The sequence below is a fragment of the Stenella coeruleoalba genome (genome assembly GCF_951394435.1).
Source record: "Stenella coeruleoalba genome assembly, chromosome: 3".
NCBI classification, from domain to species: Eukaryota; Metazoa; Chordata; class Mammalia; order Artiodactyla; family Delphinidae; genus Stenella; species Stenella coeruleoalba.
In genome coordinates, this window is record NC_137148.1 from 31,022,061 (window position 1) to 31,041,446 (window position 19,386).

General features: G+C 42.9%; 1 long non-coding RNA gene across 1 annotated transcript in view; it reads left to right on the forward strand.

Moving 5' to 3' along the window:
* Positions 1-13,861: 13,861 nt before the first annotated feature.
* The window catches only part of LOC307184486, a 146,197-nt gene continuing 140,672 nt past the window's right edge, over positions 13,862-19,386 (forward strand). The window contains exon 1 of the long non-coding RNA XR_013827727.1: positions 13,862-14,337. This is a non-coding gene — a long non-coding RNA (uncharacterized lncRNA). The remainder of the gene's footprint in view (positions 14,338-19,386) is intronic.

Genomic DNA, 19,386 nt, shown 5'->3' on the forward strand with positions numbered 1-19,386 from the left:
GTTTCCCTTGAGAGGCCAATGCTTCTGTGGTTGCCGTTGCTCATTAACTGCAGTTAACTGCCTTTCCAACTTTCCCTGAGGTTTCATCCCTCGCTTGATAGCAATTTTTCATAGAGAAACAAGTTTGTAAAAATCACCTACCAGAATCATTTCGTATGTGTCCTCTGTGAGTGATGGAGCTGAGTCCAGTGTGGTCCTGGTCAGCTGGCTGGGCTCCTTTCACCAGTTCCTCAGACATGCCAGCCTCAAATTGGTATTGCAACCAAGTTATAGATCACTACATTCCCTAGGACTTTGGAGTTGCTTCATACTGGGGGTTTGAAATGAAACGAAACTGGTACTCTGCAGTGCCCATATCCCATCCTTCCTCTCTACCCCTTTTAACCACTTCTGTCCTTATTACCTAGGGGCTGGGTGGTAGGAAAGTAATCTGATTGCCCTATTGCAAGCTAATCTACCTCAGATGTTTGCACATTTATCCAAGTGGATTTTGATTTAGTAAAGGATCAAATGTGGATGAGGTGTTTTTTAGAATTGTTATCTGGGGGATTATTTTTACTCTATATTTGTGTACTTTGTATACTCTTTGGGCTATGATTTTTTTAAAAGAAGAACTGCAGTGACCATTAGGAAAAGAATACCCACTGTACATGAGGAGTAAGAAAAATGAAAGAAAATTATTTGAATGTAAACTTTAAGCATTCAGAAGATTTTTATTAATAAGTGAACATGTATTATTAATAATAAAAATAATCATTAACACTTATTATTAATAATAAATAATAATTATTAATTATATTAATTTCTAAGAAGATGGAATGTAAGTTTTTTGTACCAAGCGTAGTTCTAGGCACTGGAGAATACTATGATGATATCAAGTCTTCCTCTTCAACTCTCTCAGTCTTTCTACCTTCCTCTCCATTCATACAAATATGTCATTCAACTCAATAATGCTTATGTGGGGCCTTGAACAGGTGTCAGATTAATTTTTCTTTAAATCAGTGGTTCTAAACTGGGGCAATTTTGGTCCTTAGGGGACATTTGACAGTGTCTGGAGAACCAAACTAGATGCTACTGGCATCTATTGGGTAGAGACTAGGATACTGCAAGACGTTTTATAATGCACAAGACAGCCCCAGACCCCTACCCAACAATGAATTATCTGGTCCAAAATGTCAATAGTGCTGAGGTTGAGAACCCTTGTTCTAAATCATGAGTTCTTCACTGCTGGGAGCTAATGTATAATGAGAAATGCTACTGGTATGAGTGCACTGAGTTTGGCCCCAGAGGTAAGAACATTTGGGATTCCATACTCTGGCTTGTAACTACAACATCAAACCCTGTAATACTGCCCTGTCTTTGTAGGTGGTACTCATGGTTATTTGCTGAAGAAAATCTACCTTGAGTCTTCCCGACTTGCTGTGTGACCTTGGGTAGATCACTTAAACTCTCTGGGCCTAATTTCCTCATATAAAATGCAAAGTTTGCAATATATGATCTCTAAGGTACTTTTCAGTTTTCACATGCTATGCCTGTAACAGTGAATGAAGCATGCCAAAGCTGCCCTTCCTGTCCTCTAGGTGCTTATACTCCAAGCTCCCTGGTCTGCCATTCCTTCCAATCAGGGTGACCTTCCCTCTTTGCTCCTCCTATTATCTGATCCATTTCTGAGCCAATTTGTATAAAAATGATGCAATCTTAAGGCCCTGGGGTTTCAAATAGCTCTTGGTAAGTTAGAACTCAATAAATATTTCATAGTTAAACCCAAAGTAGCAACCTGGCTCCTCCCTCGAATTAAACAGATTGAAAAATTCTCCTCAGTGGGAAGTGGTGGGAAAAGAATATCTCAGCAATTGAAGACATATGTGGATACGGCGGTTTTATCCTCTGGCTATATCAAAGAGACAGATTCCTAAGGTGTCTTCAAGGATGACCTTCTAATATCAGCACTTTGGTCCAGATAAATGGAGTCAGAGGTAAAGCACATGTATATGTTTGCATTTGGGGAAGGAGAGGCTGTAGTTTCCCAGTCTTTGTTATGACTGTGTCTAAACAAGCATGTTAATAAATCAGAACTCAGTAATAAGCCCTGTCTACGTAAACCTCTCTGACTCGAAGCCAAGTATCAGGACTGGAAACTGGTCCCTGCTGTGAAAGCTAAAATTGGTGAACTAGAAATATCCTTCTGAGAAGTTAAAAGACTTCTCATTTACAACTAGCCACTGGAGACCTTAATAAAGACAGAACTCCCAAAGCCAAACAATCACTGACCTTGTCCATAGAAATTTGTTCTTCTGTTATGGATTTGCTGATAGTGATCAAAGGTGGACAGAGAAGTAATGAGCCATGAACTAGGAGAAGAGGATTTGGAAAGTACGGGCTTGGGCCTGCTCCCATTGGCCATTGACCATTCAGAAGCCCATTCTCCTGCCCATCAGATTATTCTGGGCAGCCTTCCCCAAATCCAGCCCATTGAGTAGAACTCTAAGGCAAAGCTGGCACATGGAAACCCCAGTTTTATGAAAGTCTCAGTTACAGATTTCTGGTCTTAATTACGGGGTTGGAGAAGTGATGTGTGTTTTCTAAGATTAGCTTTTATACCAGCTACTGTAACTGGCTAGGCTCTAGTCCTGCAGGAGCAGCCTGGCAGCTGGAGAGAAATAACTTTACGTGATGGGGCAAAGAGTCATCGGCGTGTTTGGGAAAAGCCTTTTACAGAAACCCTTTTTGGTTTATGTGCGCTAGCTGGGGATTTTGACTTGGAAAGGATAAAAAGGTAAGTAAATGATAGTAGTGGGTCAGTTATATTTTTAAAAGTTTGGAAGTTAATGATTTTATGACCAATCTGAGAACTGTTACAGCATAGGATCCATTACTACCAGATGTTTTCCTCATCCAGCATATGTTATCGAGTACCTATAACTGTTCCTGGGCTGTGCAAAGGGGATGCAGTGGTGAAAACCACCCAACATAGTCCTTGCCCCCATGGGTCTTGCAGTCTTATCTTTGCCCAGTTGTTTTCACTTAAATTTTCACTATACAGTTTTCAGTATAGTGCTTGTATCATTTATCGATTGCCACAAACCATCCTGAAACTCAGTGACTGAAAACAATTGGTTATTTATTAAGCCTGTCTGTCAGTTAGCAAGATGGCAGTTGAGGCTGGGTTTGCTTGGGCAGTTCTTCTGGTCTTGGGCTGTCTAGTATGATGGTCTCAAGGGTTGGCTGATCTAGGATGGACTCAGCTGGGAGGTTCTTCTGGTCTCAGCTGAGTTCACTCACATACAAGTCTGGCAGTTGTTGGCTGGGGCCTCTGGGGTCATTGGGCCATGTGCTTCTCATCCTCCAATGGGCTAGCCCTGGCATTTTCTCCAAGCAATTGCAGACGAACAAAAACAAAAGTAGAAACACCTGAGTGCTTCTTTTTAAGCTCTGGCTTGTATCAGGTCTGCCCAATGTTCAAAGCAAGTCACAAACTGAGGACGAAGGAGTGGGGAAATATGTGCCCCCTTTTGGTCGGTAGAGCAGCCAAGTCACATTGCAAAGGCTGAGGATCCAGAGAGGGGTGAAGGGTTGGAGCCATAGTGGGATGAGTCTATCTCTGTGCTTGTTGATGGTATGGTCAGCATTGTCTTTTTATTAGTAGAAAAGACAAGTATATGTATCTATGTTTATTGAAATACGTTTTTGCTTCAGTTTAAGATGAAACACTACTATCTTCAGTAGGAAAAAATAATTAGTTAAAAATACTTTTTAATGAAAAAAAAGTACATGGAAGAAAAAAAAGGTGGCTTTAGGAAGTTTGGGATAGTGAGTGGACTTACTAGCTGTGAAAGATAATTTGTTCTGGAGTAGGATATGGGGAGAGGGAGGTAAAGGTTGAAAGTTAGGATGGAAATAGTTTGTGAAGGACCTTAACCTTCAAGCGGAGGAATCTGGATCTTTCCTTTTTTTTGTGGTACGCGGGCCTCTCACTGTTGTGGCCTCTCCCGTTGCAGAGCACAGGCTCCGCGCAGGCTCAGCGGCCATGGCTCACGGGCCCAGCCGCTCCGCGGCATGTGGGATCTTCCCGGACCGGGGCACGAACCCGTATCCCCTGCATCGGCAGGCGGACTCTCAACCACTGCGCCACCAGGGAAGCCCTGGACCTTTCCTTTTAATGTGAGTAATAAGCACATGTTAATATTAAAACGGGGTGGAAGTTGAAAGTGACATTGGAGTGAAATAACGTGAAAGTGTAGACTTGTCTAACTGCTTGTTTTCTGCTTTTATTGAAACGCTAATGTCGGTGGGTGGATGGAAACGCTGTAGTGTGGGGTTTGGCTAGTTCTAGAGAGTTTACATGAAACAAAGTCTCCCAACCGCTCACGTGGTGAGTCTCATAGCTTTGCTCTTTTTTGTAACTTCTTGCACACTTAAATATTGTACAGCTACTATGTAAACGTGTGTGGTTTTTTTCTTTTTTTTGCGGTACGCGGGCCTCTCACTGCTGTGGCCTCTCCCGTTGCGGAGCACAGGCTCCGGACGCGCAGGCTCAGCGGCCATGGCTCACGGGCCCAGCCGCTCCGCGGCATGTGGGATCTTCCCGGACCGGGGGCACGAACCTGTGTCACCTGCATCGGCAGGCGGACTCTCAACCACTGCGCCACCAGGGAAGCCCAAACATGTGTGTTTTTTTAGAAGGGGGACCAGGTAAGTGTAGATAAGATGAACTGATGACCATTTCCTCCAAATGCAGGAAAAACACTTTAAAAAAAATAAATTTTACCACTAGCACAGGAAGATAGATCAATCTCTCTGTCTCTAAACTTATACCTAGTAAATGACGCTGTGCCTGAATGTTCATTAGTATGTTTATATTTCGTACAAGTTACTTTTCAGGGTTGAGGTTCACGCTCCGCCAAACATTCCTGGAGTTGACATTTGTAATCGAGACAAAACGTTTTTCTTTTTCCTTTTTTCCCCCCAAACGGAAGTAAGAAAATCCATTGCAGTCAAGCTGCGGTTCTCAACCTGGGCTGCACATTAGAATCATCCAGGGAGCTTAAAAAAAAAATTCCAGTGTCTAGAGTCTCTGAGTTTAGGGCCCAGGCATCAGGATTTTAAAGAGCTCCCAGGTGATTCTAGCGTACCAGCAAGATTAAGAACCACTGCAGTGGGTGAATAAACAGACTCTTGCTGGCCTGGGCTTTTCTCTGCTGGGCTTTCAGCTTTCACAGTATGTTTTCTGCCAGTGCCTCTGCGCTAACCAGCCCATCCCTGATTGCTAATCCTCCCTGTAGCTGTGGTTTTCCCGGGAAGCCGCTACACAGCAAAGCAAATTCTCTGCCACGGTGCTTTGCATTATCCTCCCATGGTTTCTGCTGCCCACCTACTGGCTTGCCTGTTGGTGTCCGCTCACTCGTTACCCACACGTGAAGCGGTGGTGCAGAGCAGTGCCAGGGGCTCCGGGAAGGCTGGCACACTGGGTGCTGTGACTTCGTACCCATGGAGCTGCACTCAGTCCCTTTCAGTCGGGCTTGCAGTGAAGGCCACCCTCCTTGGGTCTCGTGAGGACTCAGCAGGATAACGCATGTGTAATGGTGGATTGAATGGGCTGGACTCACTGAGGAGAAGCAGAGAGTCACGTTATTCCTGCTCACCATTGCTTTTCAAACAGGTTCTTTCGGCTTTTCCTTCCCTGTCCCTGGAAGATTCCATAGGTGTTTGGTCACTTTCGGATATTTTAGTCTTGTTTTCTGGTATTAAAATATTATGATCCAAATCAAAATTTCAAGTTTTCTTCCAATTCAGAACTTCGAGGTCCGATCCAGCCTCAGGAACTTGCAGTGGGGAAGGGTAGAGTGTCCTTTGTTCTGTGATTTCTCTTTCTTGCTGTTTCTTTCCTCTTCTGCCACTTATGGTGCTGCTGCTGGTTCTTTGTGGTTTTAATCTGATATTAATGCAGTTGAATTCTGGGGCTGATGCCCTCTGGGTGTCAATACTCAAATACTGGTGCGTGCTCTCTCTCTCTCTCTCCCTCTCTCTCTCTCTCTCTCTCTCTCACAGTGCTTTTGTAGGTCTTAAGAGATATCCTTTCCCTAAAAGGGCATCAGGCACTGCCCACCGTCTCATTACCTGACTTAGGGCTCACCCTCCTATTGACCACCTATGGTTCCCCTCTCCCTACTTCTGATCTCCTCCTACCTCTGAGCTTCCGGTTATGGGATCACTTTACCTTTGGGGTTGCATCCTTTCAAGGTGGCTCAAGAATACCTGTCCTCCATGATGTTAACTGCTCCTGGGAGATATTTTGTATTCTTTGCCCACCCAACTCTGGAAGGACAGGCTGCACTCAAACTCTTTCATGTCCTGCTCTGGTTGTAGTGTTCAGTGGCTCTGTTTCTGCAGCTTCTTGAGTATCACCCTGGGGGACAAGAGTTAATCTCTCTTTCAGGCAATTATATCCACCCTCTAAGGTTTGGTGGCAGTGGAGAATGTCTCTCCCTGCCTCTCAACTGAAATGAATGGGATTCTCCAAGTATAAGGTCACAACTCTATTCCAAGAAGTCCATGCTCCCCAGTCTTCCTTTGATTATTATTATTTCCTCTTATGTACTAGCTGAAGGTAAATGATGGACTATAGGTCACAGAATTAGCCTTTCCTCCTCTTTTTATATCTTGAAACAATCTCAAACTTTCAAAAACAATTAGAAAGATAGTAAGTACAAAGTTTTTTTCCTCTGAACCTTTTAAGAGTAGATTTCCAACTTGTATCCTATCACCCTGGAATATTCTAGAGGATGTTTTCTACAAAAAACATTTTCCTGTGTAACCACAATTCAAGCATCAAAATCGGGAAATGAATACTGATACCTTGCTATCATCTAATCCCCACACCCTATTCAAGTTTTGCCAATTGTCCTAATAATGTCCTCATAGCAAAAGGGTGCAGTTCAGAATCACAGGCTGCATTTGGTTGTCATGCCTCTCAGGCCCCCTTCAGTCTGGAGGCCTGAGAGACATGACAAGACCTACCTTGATTTTTATCACCTTGACACTTTGAAGTTCACAGGCCAGTATTTTGTAGCACGTCCCTCAATTTAGATGTTTGATGTTTCCTTGTGATTATATTCAGATTAGGCATGTTTTGGCAGGAACACCACAGCAGTTAGGTTATGTGCTTTTCATTGCATCTTACCAAGTGGCACAGATGCCTCTTTATGTTATTACTGGTGTTGTTACCTTTGATTACTTGATTAAGTTAATGTCTCCTAGGCTTTCCCACTGAAAAGGTACTCTTTTTCCCTGTGTAATTAATATGTGTTTTGTGGGGAGGTGTTTTGAAACTGTATAAACATCTCATTCCTAATCAAACATTAAATAGATTCATCTATTTATTTACATATGTACAGACTCATAGTTTCTCATTATACTGAACACATTTTAATTCTCCCACTTATTTATTTTGATGCTCAAATTGTCCCTGTTTTGGCCAGTGGGATCACATTCAAGCTGACTTCTATATTCCTTTCACACAAACTCTGTCATTTTTTTTTTTTCTGTTCTTCAGTTTTTGTTTGTTTGTTTGTTTTACATCTTTATTGGAGAATAATTGCTTTACAATGGTGTGTTAGTTTCTGCTTTATAACAAAGTGAATCAGTTAGACATATACATATGTCCCCATATCTCTTCCCTCATGCGTCTCCCTCCCTCCCACCCTCCCTATCCCACCCCTCTAGGTGGTCACAAAGCACCGAGCTGATCTCCCTGTGCTATGCGGCTGCTTCCCACTAGCTATCTACCTTACGTTTGGTAGCGTATATATGTCCATGCCTCTCTCTCGCTTTGTCACAGCTTACCCTTTCCCCTCCCCATATCTTCAAGTCCATTCTCTAGTAGGTCTGTGTCTTTATTCCTGTCTTACCCCTAGGTTCTTCATGACATTTTTTTTTCTTAAATTCCATATATATGTGTTAGCATACGGTATTTGTCTTGCTCTTTCTGACTTATCTTTTTCTGTATGACAGACTCTAGGTCTATCCACCTCATTACAAATAGCTCAATTTCATTTCTTTTCATGGCTGAGTAATATTCCATTGTATATATGTGCCACATCTTCTTTATCCATTCATCCGATGATGGGCACTTAGGTTGTTTCCATCTCCGGGCTATTGTAAATAGAGCTGCAATGAACATTTTGGTACATGATTCTTTTTGAATTATGGTTTTATCAGGGTATATGCCCAGTAGTGGGGTTGCTGGGTCATATGGTAGTTCTATTTGTAGTTTTTTAAGGAACCTCCACACTGTTCTCCACAGTGGCTGTATCAATTTACATTCCCACCAACAGTGCAAGAGGGTTCCCTTTTCTCCACACCCTCTCCAGCATTTATTGTTTCTAGATTTTTTGATGATGGCCATTCTGACTGGTGTGAGATGATATCTCATTGTAGTTTTGATTTGCATTTCTCTAATGATTAATGAAGTTGAGAATTCTTTCATGTGTTTGTTGGCAGTCTGTATATCTTCTTTGGAGAAATGTCTATTTAGGTCTTCTGCTCATTTTTGGATTGGGTTGTTTGTTTTTTTGTTATTGAGCTGCATGAGCTGCTTATAAATTTTGGAGATTAATCCTTTGTCAGTTGCTTCATTTGCAAATATTTTCTCCCATTCTTAGGGTTGTCTTTTGGTCTTGTTTACGGTTTCCTTCGCTGTGCCAAAGCTTTGAAGTTTCATTAGGTCCCATTTGTTTATTTTTGTTTTTATTTCCATTTCTCGGGGAGGTGGGTCAGAACGGATCTTGCTGTGATTTATGTCATAGAGTGTTCTGCCTATGTTTTCCTCTAAGAGTTTGATAGTTTCTGGCCTTACATTTAGGTCTTTAATCCATTTTGAGCTTATTTTTGTGTATGGTGTTAGGGAGTGATCTAATCTCATACTTTTACATGTAACTGTCCAGTTTTCCCAGCACCACTTATTGAAGAGGCTGTCCTTTCTACATTCCTGCCTCCTTTATCAAAGATAAGGTGAGCATATGTGCCTGGGTTTATCTCTGGGCTTTCTATCCTGTTCCATTGATCTATCTTTCTGTTTTTGTGCCAGTACCATACTGTCTTGATTACTGTAGCTTTGTAGTATAGTCTGAAGTCAGGGAGCCTGATTCCTCCAGCTCTGTTTTTTGTTCTCAAGATTGCTTTGGCTATTCGGGGTCTTTTGTGTTTCCATACAAATTGAGAAATATTTTGTTCTAGTTCTGTGAAAAATACCAGTGGTAGTTTGATAGGGATTGCATTGAATCTGTAGATTGCTTTGGGTAGTAGAGTCATTTTCACAATGTTGATTCTTCCAATCCAAGAACATGGTATATCTCTCCATCTATTTGTATCATCTTTAATTTCTTTCATCAGTGTCTTATAATTTTCTGCATACAGGTCTTTTGTCTCCTTAGGTAGGTTTATTCTTAGATATTTTATTCTTTTTGTTGCAGTGGTAAATGGGAGTGTTTTCTTGATTTCACTTTCAGATTTTTCATCATTAGTGTATAGGAATGCCAGAGATTTCTGTGCATTAATTTTGTATCCTGCTACTTTATCCAATTCATTGATTAGCTCTAGTAGTTTTCTCGTAGCATCTTTAGGATTCTCTATGTATAGTATCATGTCATCTGCAAACAGTGACAGCTTTACTTCTTCTTTTCCGATTTGGATTCCTTTTATTTCCTTTTCTTCTCTGATTGCTGTGGCGAAAACTTCCAAAACTATGTTGAATAAGAGTGGTGAGAGTGGGCAACTTTGTTTTCTTCCTGATCTTAGTGGAAATGGTTTCAGTTTTTTCACCATTGAGGATGATGTTGGCTGTGGGTTTGTCATATATTGCCTTTATTATGTTGAGGAAAGTTCCCTCTATGCCTACTTTCTGCAGAGTTTTTATCATAAATGGGTGTTGAATTTTGTCGAAAACTTTCTCTGCATCTATTGAGATGATCATATGGTTTTTCTCCTTCAATTTGTTAATATGGTTTATCACATTGATTGTTTTGCATATATTGAAGAATCCTTGCATTCCTGGAATAAACCCCACTTGATCATGGTGTATGATCCTTTTAATGTGCTGTTGGATTCTGTTTGATAGTATTTTGTTGAGGATTTTTGCATCTATGTTCATCAGTGATATTGGCCTGTAGTTTTCTTTCTTTGTGACATCCTTGTCTGGTTTTAGTATCAAGGTGATGGTGGCCTCGTAGAATGAGCTTGGGAGTGTTCTTCCCTCTGCTATATTTTGGAAGAGTTTGAGAAGGGTAGGTGTTAGCTCTTCTCTAAATGTTTTATAGAATTCACCTGTGAAGCCATCTGGTCCTGGGCTTTTGTTTGTTGGAAGATTTTTAATCACAGTTTCAATTTCAGTGCTTGTGATTGGTCTGTTCATATTTTCTATTTCTTCCTGATTCAGTCTTGGCAGGTTGTGCATTTCTAAGAATATGTTCATTTCTTCCAAGTTGTCCATTTTATTGGCATAGAGTTGCTTGTAGTAATCTCTCATGATCATTTGTATTTCTGCAGTGTCAGTTGTTACTTCTCCTTTCTCATTTCTAATTCAATTTTTTTGAGTCTTCTCCCTTTTTTTCTTGATGAGTCTGGCTAATGGTTTATCAATTTTCTTTATCTTCTCAAAAAACCAGTTTTACTGATCTTTGGTACCGTTTCCTTCATATATTTCTGATCTGATATTTATGATTTCTTTCCTTCTGCTAACTTTGGGGTTTTTTTGTTCTTCTTTCTCTAATTGCTTTAGGTGCAAGTTTAGGTTGTTTATTTGAGATGTTTCCTGTTCCTTAAGGTAGGATTGTATTGCTATAAACTTCCCTCTTAGAACTGCTTTTGCTGCATCCCATAGATTTTGGGTCGTCATGTCTCCATTGTCATTTGTTTCTAGGTATTTTTTTATTTTCTCTTTGATTTCTTCAGTGATCACTTCGTTATTAAGTAGTGTATTGTCTAGCCTCCATGTGTTTCTATTTTTTACAGATCTTTTCCTGTAATTGATATCCAGTCTCATAGCGTTGTGGTCGGAAAAGATACTTGATATGATTTTAATTTTCTTAAATTTACCAAGGCTTGACTTGTGACCCAAGATATGATCTATCCTGGAGAATGTTCCATGAGCACTTGAGAAAAATGTGTATTCTGTTGTTTTTGGAAGGAATGTCCTATAAATATCAATTAAGTCCATCTTGTTTAATGTATCATTTAAAGCTTGTGTTTCCTTATTTATTTTCATTTTGGATGATCTGTCCATTGGTGAAAGTGGGGTGTTAAAGTCCCCTACTGTGAATGTGTTACTGTCGATTTCCCCTTTTATGGCTGTTAGTATTTGCCTTATGTATTGAGGTGCTCCTATGTTGGGTGCATAAATATTTACAATTGTTATATCTTCTTCTTGCATCGATCCCTTGATCATTACGTAGTGTCCTTCTTTGTCTCTTCTAATAGTCTTAATTTTAAAGTCTATTTTTTCTGATATGAGTATTGCTACTCCAGCTTTCTTTTGGCTTCCATTTGCATGAAATATCTTTTTCCATCCCCTTACTTTCAATCTGTATGTGTCTCTAGGTCTGAAGTGGGTCTCTTGTAGACAGCAAATATATGGGTCTTGTTTTTGTATCCATTCAGCCAATCTGTGTCTTTTGGTGGGAGCATTTAGTCCATTTATATTTAAGGTAATTATCGATATGTATGTTCCTATTCCCATTTTCTTAATTGTTTTGGGTTTGTTGTTGTAGGTCTTTTCCTTCTCTTGTGTTTCTTCCCTAGAGAAGTTCCTTTAGCAGTTGTTGTAAAGCCGGTTTGGTGGTGCTGAACTCTCTCAGCTTTTGCTTGTCTGTAAATGTTGTAATTTCTCCATCAAATCTGAATGAGATCCTTGCTGGGTAGAGTAATCTTGGTTGCAGGTTTTTCTCCTTCATCACTTTAAATATGTCCTGCCAGTCCCTTCTGGCTTGCAGAGTTTCTGCTGAAAGATCAGTTGTTAACCTTATGGGGATTCCCTTGTGTGTTATTTGTTGTTTTTCCCTTGCTGCTTTTAATATGTTTTCTTTGTATTTAATTTTTGACAGTTTGATTAATATGTGTCTTGGCATATTTCTCCTTGGATTTATCCTGTATGGGACTCTCTGTGCTTCCTGGACTTGGTTAACTATTTCCTTTCCCATATTAGGGAAGTTTTCAACTATAATCTCTTCAAATATTTTCTCAGTCCCTTTCTTTTTCTCTTCTTCTTCTGGAACCCCTATAATTCGAATGTTAGTGCATTTACTGTTGTCCCAGAGGTCTCTGAGACTGTCTTCAGTTCTTTTCATTCTTTTTTGTTTATTCTGCTCTGCAGTAGTTATTTACACTATTTTATCTTCCAGGTCACTTATCTGTTCTTCTGCCTCAGTTATTCTGCTATTGATCCCATCTAGAGTATGTTAAATTTCATTTATTGTGTTGTTCATTGTTGTTTGTTTCATCTTTAGTTCTTCTAGGTCCTTGTTAAATGTTTCTTGCATTTTGTCCATGCTATTTCCAAGATTTTGGATCATCTTTACTATCATTATTCTGAATTATTTTTCAGGTAGACTGCCTATTTCCTCTTCATTCGTTAGGTCTGGTGGGTTTTTATTTTGCTCCTTCATCTGCTGTGTATTTTTCTGTCTTCCCATTTTGCTTATCTTATTGTGTCTGGAGTCTCCTTTTTGCAGGCTGCAGGTTCGTAGTTCCCGTTGTTTTTGGTGTCTGTCCCCAGTGGCTAAGGTTGGTTCAGTGGGTTGTGTAGGCTTCCTGGTGGAGGGGACTAGTGCCTGTGTTCTGGTGGGTGAGGCTGGATCTTGTCTTTCTGGTGGGCAGGTCTACGTCTGGTGGTGTGTTTTGGGGTGTCTGTGGACTTATTATGATTTTAGGCAGCCTCTCTGGTAATGGGTGGGGTTGTGTTCCTGTCTTGCTAGTTGTTTGGCATAGGATATCCATCACTGTAGCTTGCTGGTCGTTGAGTGAAGCTGGGTGCTGGTGTTGAGATGGAGATCTCCGGGAGATTTCCGCCGTTTGATATTATGTGGAGCTGGGAGGTCTCTTGTGGACCAGTGTCCTGCAATTGGCTCTCCCACCTTAGAGGCACAGCACTGACTCCTGACTGCAGCACCAAGAGCCTTTCATCCACACAGTTCAGAATAAAAGGCAGAAAAAGTAGAAAGAGAGAATTAGTAGAAGAAGAAAGAAAGAAAGAAAGAAAGGAGGGAGGGAGGGAGGGAGGGAGGGAGGGAGGAAGGAAGGAGGGAGGGAAGAAAAAAGAAAGAAAGAAGATAAAGTAAAATAAAATAAAGTAAGATAAAATATAATAAAATTATTAAAATAAAAAAATAATTATTAAGACAAAACAAACAAAAAACCGGACGGATAGAACCCTAGAACAAATGGTGGAAGCAAAGCTATACAGACAAAATCTTACACAGAAGCATACACACTCACAAAAAGAGGAAAAGGGGAAAAAATTATAAATCTTGCTCTCAAAGTCCACCTCCTCAATTTGGGATGATTCGTCTTCTATTCAGGTATTCCACAGATGCAGGGTACATCAAGTTGATTGTGGAGCTTTAATCCACTGCTTCTGAGGCTGCTGGCAGAGATTTCCCTTTCTCTTCTTTGTTCTCACAGCTCCCAGGGGCTCAGCTTTGGATTTGGCCCCGCCTCTGCGTGTAGGTTGCTGGAGGGCGTCTGTTCTTCGCTCAGACAGGACGGAGTTAAAGGAGAAGCTGATTCGCGGGCTCTGGCTCACTCAGGCCGGGGTGGGGGGGGGGGGAAGGGAGGGGCACGGAGTGCGTGCGGGGCGAGCCTGTGGCGGCAGAGGACGGCGTGACGTTGTACCAGCCTGAGGCGCGCCGTGCGTTCTTCCGGGGAAGTTGTGCTTGGATCCCAGGACCCTGGCGCAAGCTCCCCGAAAAGGGGATGTGGAGAGTAACCTGTGCTCGCACACAGGCTTCTTGGTGGCGGCAGCAGCAGCCTTAGCGTCTTATGCTTGTCTCTGGGGTCCGCGCTTTTAGCCGCGGCTCGCGCCCGTCTCTGGAGCTCCTTTAAGCAGCGCTCTTAATCCCCTCTCCTCGTGCACCAGGAAACAAAGAGGGAAGAAAAAGTCTCTTGCCTCTTCGGCAGGTCCAGACTTTTCCCCGGACTCCCTCCTGGCTAGCCGTGGTGCACCAACCCCCTTCAGGCTGTGTTCACGCCGCCAACCCCAGTCCTCTCCCAGCGCTCGGACGGAAGCCTCGAGCCTCAACTCCCTGCCCCGCCCGCCCCGGCGGGTGAGCAGACAAGCCTCTCGAGCTGGTGAGTGCCGGTCGGCCCTGATGCTCTGTGCAGGAATCTCTCCGCTTTGCCCTCCACACCCCTGTGGCTGCGCTCTCCTCCGCGGCTCCGAAGCTTTTCCCCTCCGCCACCCGCAATCTCCGCCCGTGAAGGGGCTTCCTAGTGTGTGGAAACTTTTCCTCCTTCACAGCTCCCTCCCACTGGTGCAGGTCCCGTCCCTATCCTTTTTGTCTCTGTTTATTCTTTTTTCTGTTGCCCTACCCAGGTACGTGGGGGGGGGGGGGTTCTTGCCTTTTGGGAGGTCTGAGGTCTTCTGCCAGCCTTCAGTAGGTGTTCTGTAGGAGTTGTTCCACGTGTAGATGTATTTCTGGTGTATCTGTGGGGAGGAAGGTGATCTCCGCGTCTTACTCTTCCGCCATCTTCTCGGAAGCTCCCCTGTCATTGTTTGGGTGCTTTCTGGCACAGTAAGATGCTCTAGGCTCGTTTGTACTTTCTGCCCCCCAGTCCTGGAATCAGCCATTTCTCCAAGGAGCCCTGGTCTCTTTTAGTAGAAAATTGTATTTGGAAGCCAAGGTCTGAGGGCAAGGTGTGCTCATTATTATTGGGGTATTTTTGCTCCCAGGCCCTCTCTATGGCCAGAGCTAGAGTCTATATATACATATTTCTCTATCTGTTGAAAACCGTAAATTCACACAGATGTCTCCAGTTGGAATCCAACCCCAGGGTTCATTCTAGCTTTCCCCCTCTCTGTATTTGTAACTGTCTTGTCTAACAATGAGAAACCTTGCTTTCATTAGTAATTCATTTATTGATTTGATCAGTGCCCTTGTATATATCCCATGTCTGCTGTCATCATCTCCCAGATGGGGCCACCCTCTTCACTCTGTTTCAACGCTGATACCCTACTGTGGGCCATTGTGGCTTCCTCCGTCTCTGCTGCAGAACCTTGCTCTGCCCCAACGAATGGCCGTAGGACTGAATTATTCAGAAAGAAAGGGAATGGAAGTTCAAGGGACATTGAATCAGTTTTGAGTCACCAGTTAGCAAGTCACATAGATATTCCTGCACAGGGTTCCTAACCTGTCTGTTGTTCAAAGACCCCATAGGGTCCATGTAGAGAATTCAGGGGGTCTGTGAAATTGGATGGAAACGTTTTAACTTTGATGGGAAATAATTACATCTTTATTTTTTAACTTCTAACTGAATGTTACCATTTCCTTCAATTATGAATTTAGGCAACACCACAGTAGTATCAGCAGTGGCTGTGACTTTGTCAACAACGGGAATCACACATATATTCATGTCACATTGCAGGTGGTGCAGAAACTATTATTTATGCTCATTGCTACTTTCAAATTATGTTAATTATGAGACTGTCCTTTCAGTCTTATTATTTGTTGTGCAAAAATGAAGACATCTGCATATTATGATATCCCCAAATTATTTAAAAATATTTTGATAATTGTTTTTAACATATTTAGTGTCCTTTATAATCCTATATATTTTATTTTGTGCATTAAAAATAATTATCCTGAGGAGAAGCCCACAGTCTCCGCCAGATTGCCAAAGGAGTCCAAGGGAACAAAAATGCTTAGAACCTCCAGCTTAGCACTTCTTGTTTGAGTATGAAAGTATTTTCCCTGATTATTTTAACATTTGGGGCCTGAACTGGATGAGAAAATGTCCCTCTAAGAAACTGTGTGGCACACCTTGAAATCATTCCCTTGGTAGGTGGAGGGTCACTTCTAAGTATTAACAGTATTAACCTCCTGGCACATGTGGCCTGTTCTGCCTGCCGGCTGAGCGCGTTTCTGAGGCCAGAGGCCACGCTCGGGCAGGGACATGTGGGAAGCCATTGCCGGGTAAGAGGCTGTTCGCAGGTGACCTTGGGGATGGGCTGAAGGGATATAGATGGGCCACCAGTTGGGTCGGCCAACCCCATACTCTTCTCTCTGGGCCTCAGCTTCTTCCTCTGTAAGTCTCCAAGGTCCTCCTTGAGTCTCGAATGCAATTTGAAGCATATGCTTAGCCCTGGAGAGGGACAGAGGGCACGGCTGGAATGGAAGAGCCCGAGACTTTACGTCTTCTCAGGTGGCAGGGTTGAATGTGTCTCTCTGGCCCTCCACTATATCCTCCCCCCTCCCCACTGAGGTACCAGAGTTGAGGAGAGGAGAAGGAAGGCCACAGAGCTGTAATGGGGTGGGTGGTGATCAGCCATTTGGGGGTGAGTCTGCCCCTGCTTCCCTTTCTCAGGGCCCCTGAAAGACTATTCTTCAAATGAGCTGTCCCATCTCTGATCACTCTTCCCCAGATTGGGTTTCTAGACCTTCCCAACACTCAGGTTACTGCTTGGTCTGGTTCAGGGTATCACTTTCTGTGCCATCCTCTCCGTAAAGCCTCTTGGGCACTCTCTCCCCAGAGGTTCTTGACCCACATACTCAGAGAACAGTTGGCCCTCCTGGGCAGAAAAGCAACATAAAGTGAGTGGGTGAAGCAGGAGGTACAGCAGAGGACCTCTAGGGCCTCCATTTCTACTGTTTCTATCTCCATTACTGGGACTCTGTGGGACTAGCAAATACGTCAGAACTGATGCAGCCAAGTGGGTGTTGTCCTTCCAAGCGGCCACACTGGGAGCACCACTGCTGAAAACATGCGTTGCTTTTTTTTTTTTTTTCCTTTCCCAGAATTGTTTTCTAGAGCTGGCGTATTAACCACAGAAGAGAACTGCTCATATTGCCTTATCTTCCCATCTTGCTTGAGCAGAGACACTATTACTTTATTTACCAGGCTTCAGTCCAGGTGGCTTTTTGAATATTTCCAAAAGTCTAATTCACCCACCAGCACTGAAGATAAGAAATACCTTCCACAGAGTTCTTTCTGTATTCCAGGCACCGTGCTAAGCGTACTTCATGAATTTTCCCATTGACAGTTCTGTGAAGTACTTGGCAATTATTTTTTTTCAGTTTTGCATACGGATAAACTGAGGTATAAAATAGTTAAGAAGCTCGCTTGAAGTCACATAGCTATTAGAAGTAGAAAATCCGAGATTCAAACCTGGCAGTAAGACCAGAGTTGGGACTCTTAACTACTGATGAGTTTCTTATTAATTAATGGATTAATTAATCCATTCAGTAATATTATGTGTCAGGCACTGTTCGAGACACTGAGGATTCATCACTGAACAAGACAGACAAAAATTCCTGCCCTCTGGGAGCTTAAATTCTAGTGGAGGAGACAGAAATAAAGAATTACATACTAGGTAAGAGAATTACATGGTATAATAGACTGTAATTTAGGAAAATAAAAGCAGGGTAAGGGAGAATAGGATGGCTAGGTGGAGGTTGAAATTGTAAATGAGGTGGGCTGCCTATGCCATTTGAGAAAAGATTTGAAGTAGTAGAAGGAGTGAGTGAGCCATGCTATCCAGAGAAAGCTATTTCAGGCAGAGGAACAGCCAGTGCAAAGGCCCTGAGGCAGGAGCATGCCTGGTATCTTTGAGAAACAATTGGGTACACCTCCAGTTTTGAAGGGACTTCTAGACCGTTGTGAAGACTTCGGCTTTTACCCTGAGATTAATGGGAGGAAAATTGCAGGATTTTGAGCACAGGTGTGATATGATCAGATTTCTACTTCTACAGGATCACAGTTTAGAGAATAACTGTAGAAGGACAAGGGCAGTTATCTGTTATTACAGGTAGACATAACCAGACCCCGTTGCATTTGCTGCCAGGACATGATGGTGGTTCAGACCAGACCTGGAAGGCATGTCTGTGCAGCCAGCAGTTGCTACCAGGTGTGTTAATTTTTCTGCAAATTGGGTGAGGCCTGAGTAAAGAGAATTTGGAGGGCCTGGCCATGTCTCTCTATGACAAAAGATTTAGAAGCAGCAGGATAAGCAAGAGACTGTGGCAGAGAAAACAGTCACCAGTGTGCCTGTTCACAGAGCTCCCAAAGGAACCTTGGAACGGGAGTTCCATAAGAGGAGGCTCTAGCCTAAGAAGAGGCTCAGACTAGCCTGAGAAAGGTCAAGAGAGGACCCGAAACAGGTTATAAGCTGCAGATTGGGAAGGTAGAGAAAAATGCAAAGAGGAGAGCTGGTAAACCCGTGAAGATTCGGCTCCTTTGATTCTGAAGGGCACTAGTGTCGATGTTCATACAGAGGAGGTGAGGGCCCATGTCAGACACGGGGCCCAGGCAGAGAGTGGCCAGAGACTGGTGGTCAAAGGTCCATTTACAGTCAGGAAGGTGGAGCAGAAGAAGAGTCCTTGTGGTTGAACGTGGGCTGGGGCTTGGGATCCATGGTTTGGAGAAGCAGGTGGAGAGGGGCCACGAGCAGTACATCTGGCTGTGATAACTGAGCTCGGGTCTCTGGCCTCTGGCCTGGTGTTCTGGAGCTTTTTTCTGAGCCTGGTCTAACTGTTGGCACGAGCTGTAGTGGATAGTGTTGCAACTCGACACCAACCTAGCCTGAATGCAGAGGTTTTGAAATATTCCTGGGATGAGTTCTGGTTCTTGTTAGTGGCTCAGGAAGTTTTAACTAATGACTAACATGGGGTTTTGGGTTATCCGTCGGTTTCTTTTATCCATGCACTCTCTTTCTGTTGGCAAGGAGAGAGAGGAGAGGTCAGAGGGAAGCTGGTGGGTTCGGGAATGCCAAATGTGGAATCAGGGAGACCCAGAGATCACAGAGCTGCTGGCAGAGCAATAGCTTTCATGGGCCTCATTCCAAAGTTCCCTCGTGGACGTGGGGCTGGAAAAAGGAAGGAGGAAGCAAGGAAATGAAATCATGCCTTGTAGTTCAGAGGATAGCAGACTTAGTCATTTTTTAAAAAATTGAAGTATAGTTGATTTACAGTGTTGGGCCAATCTCTGCTGTACAGCAAAGTGACTCAGTTATACACATATAGACATTTTTTAAATATTCTTTTCCATATGGTTTATCACAGGATATTGAATACTGTTCACTGTGCTACACAATAGGACCTTGTTGTTTATCCATTCTAAAGGTAATAGTTTGCATCTACCAACCCCAAACTCCCAGTCCATCCCTCTCCCTCCCCCTCCCCCTTG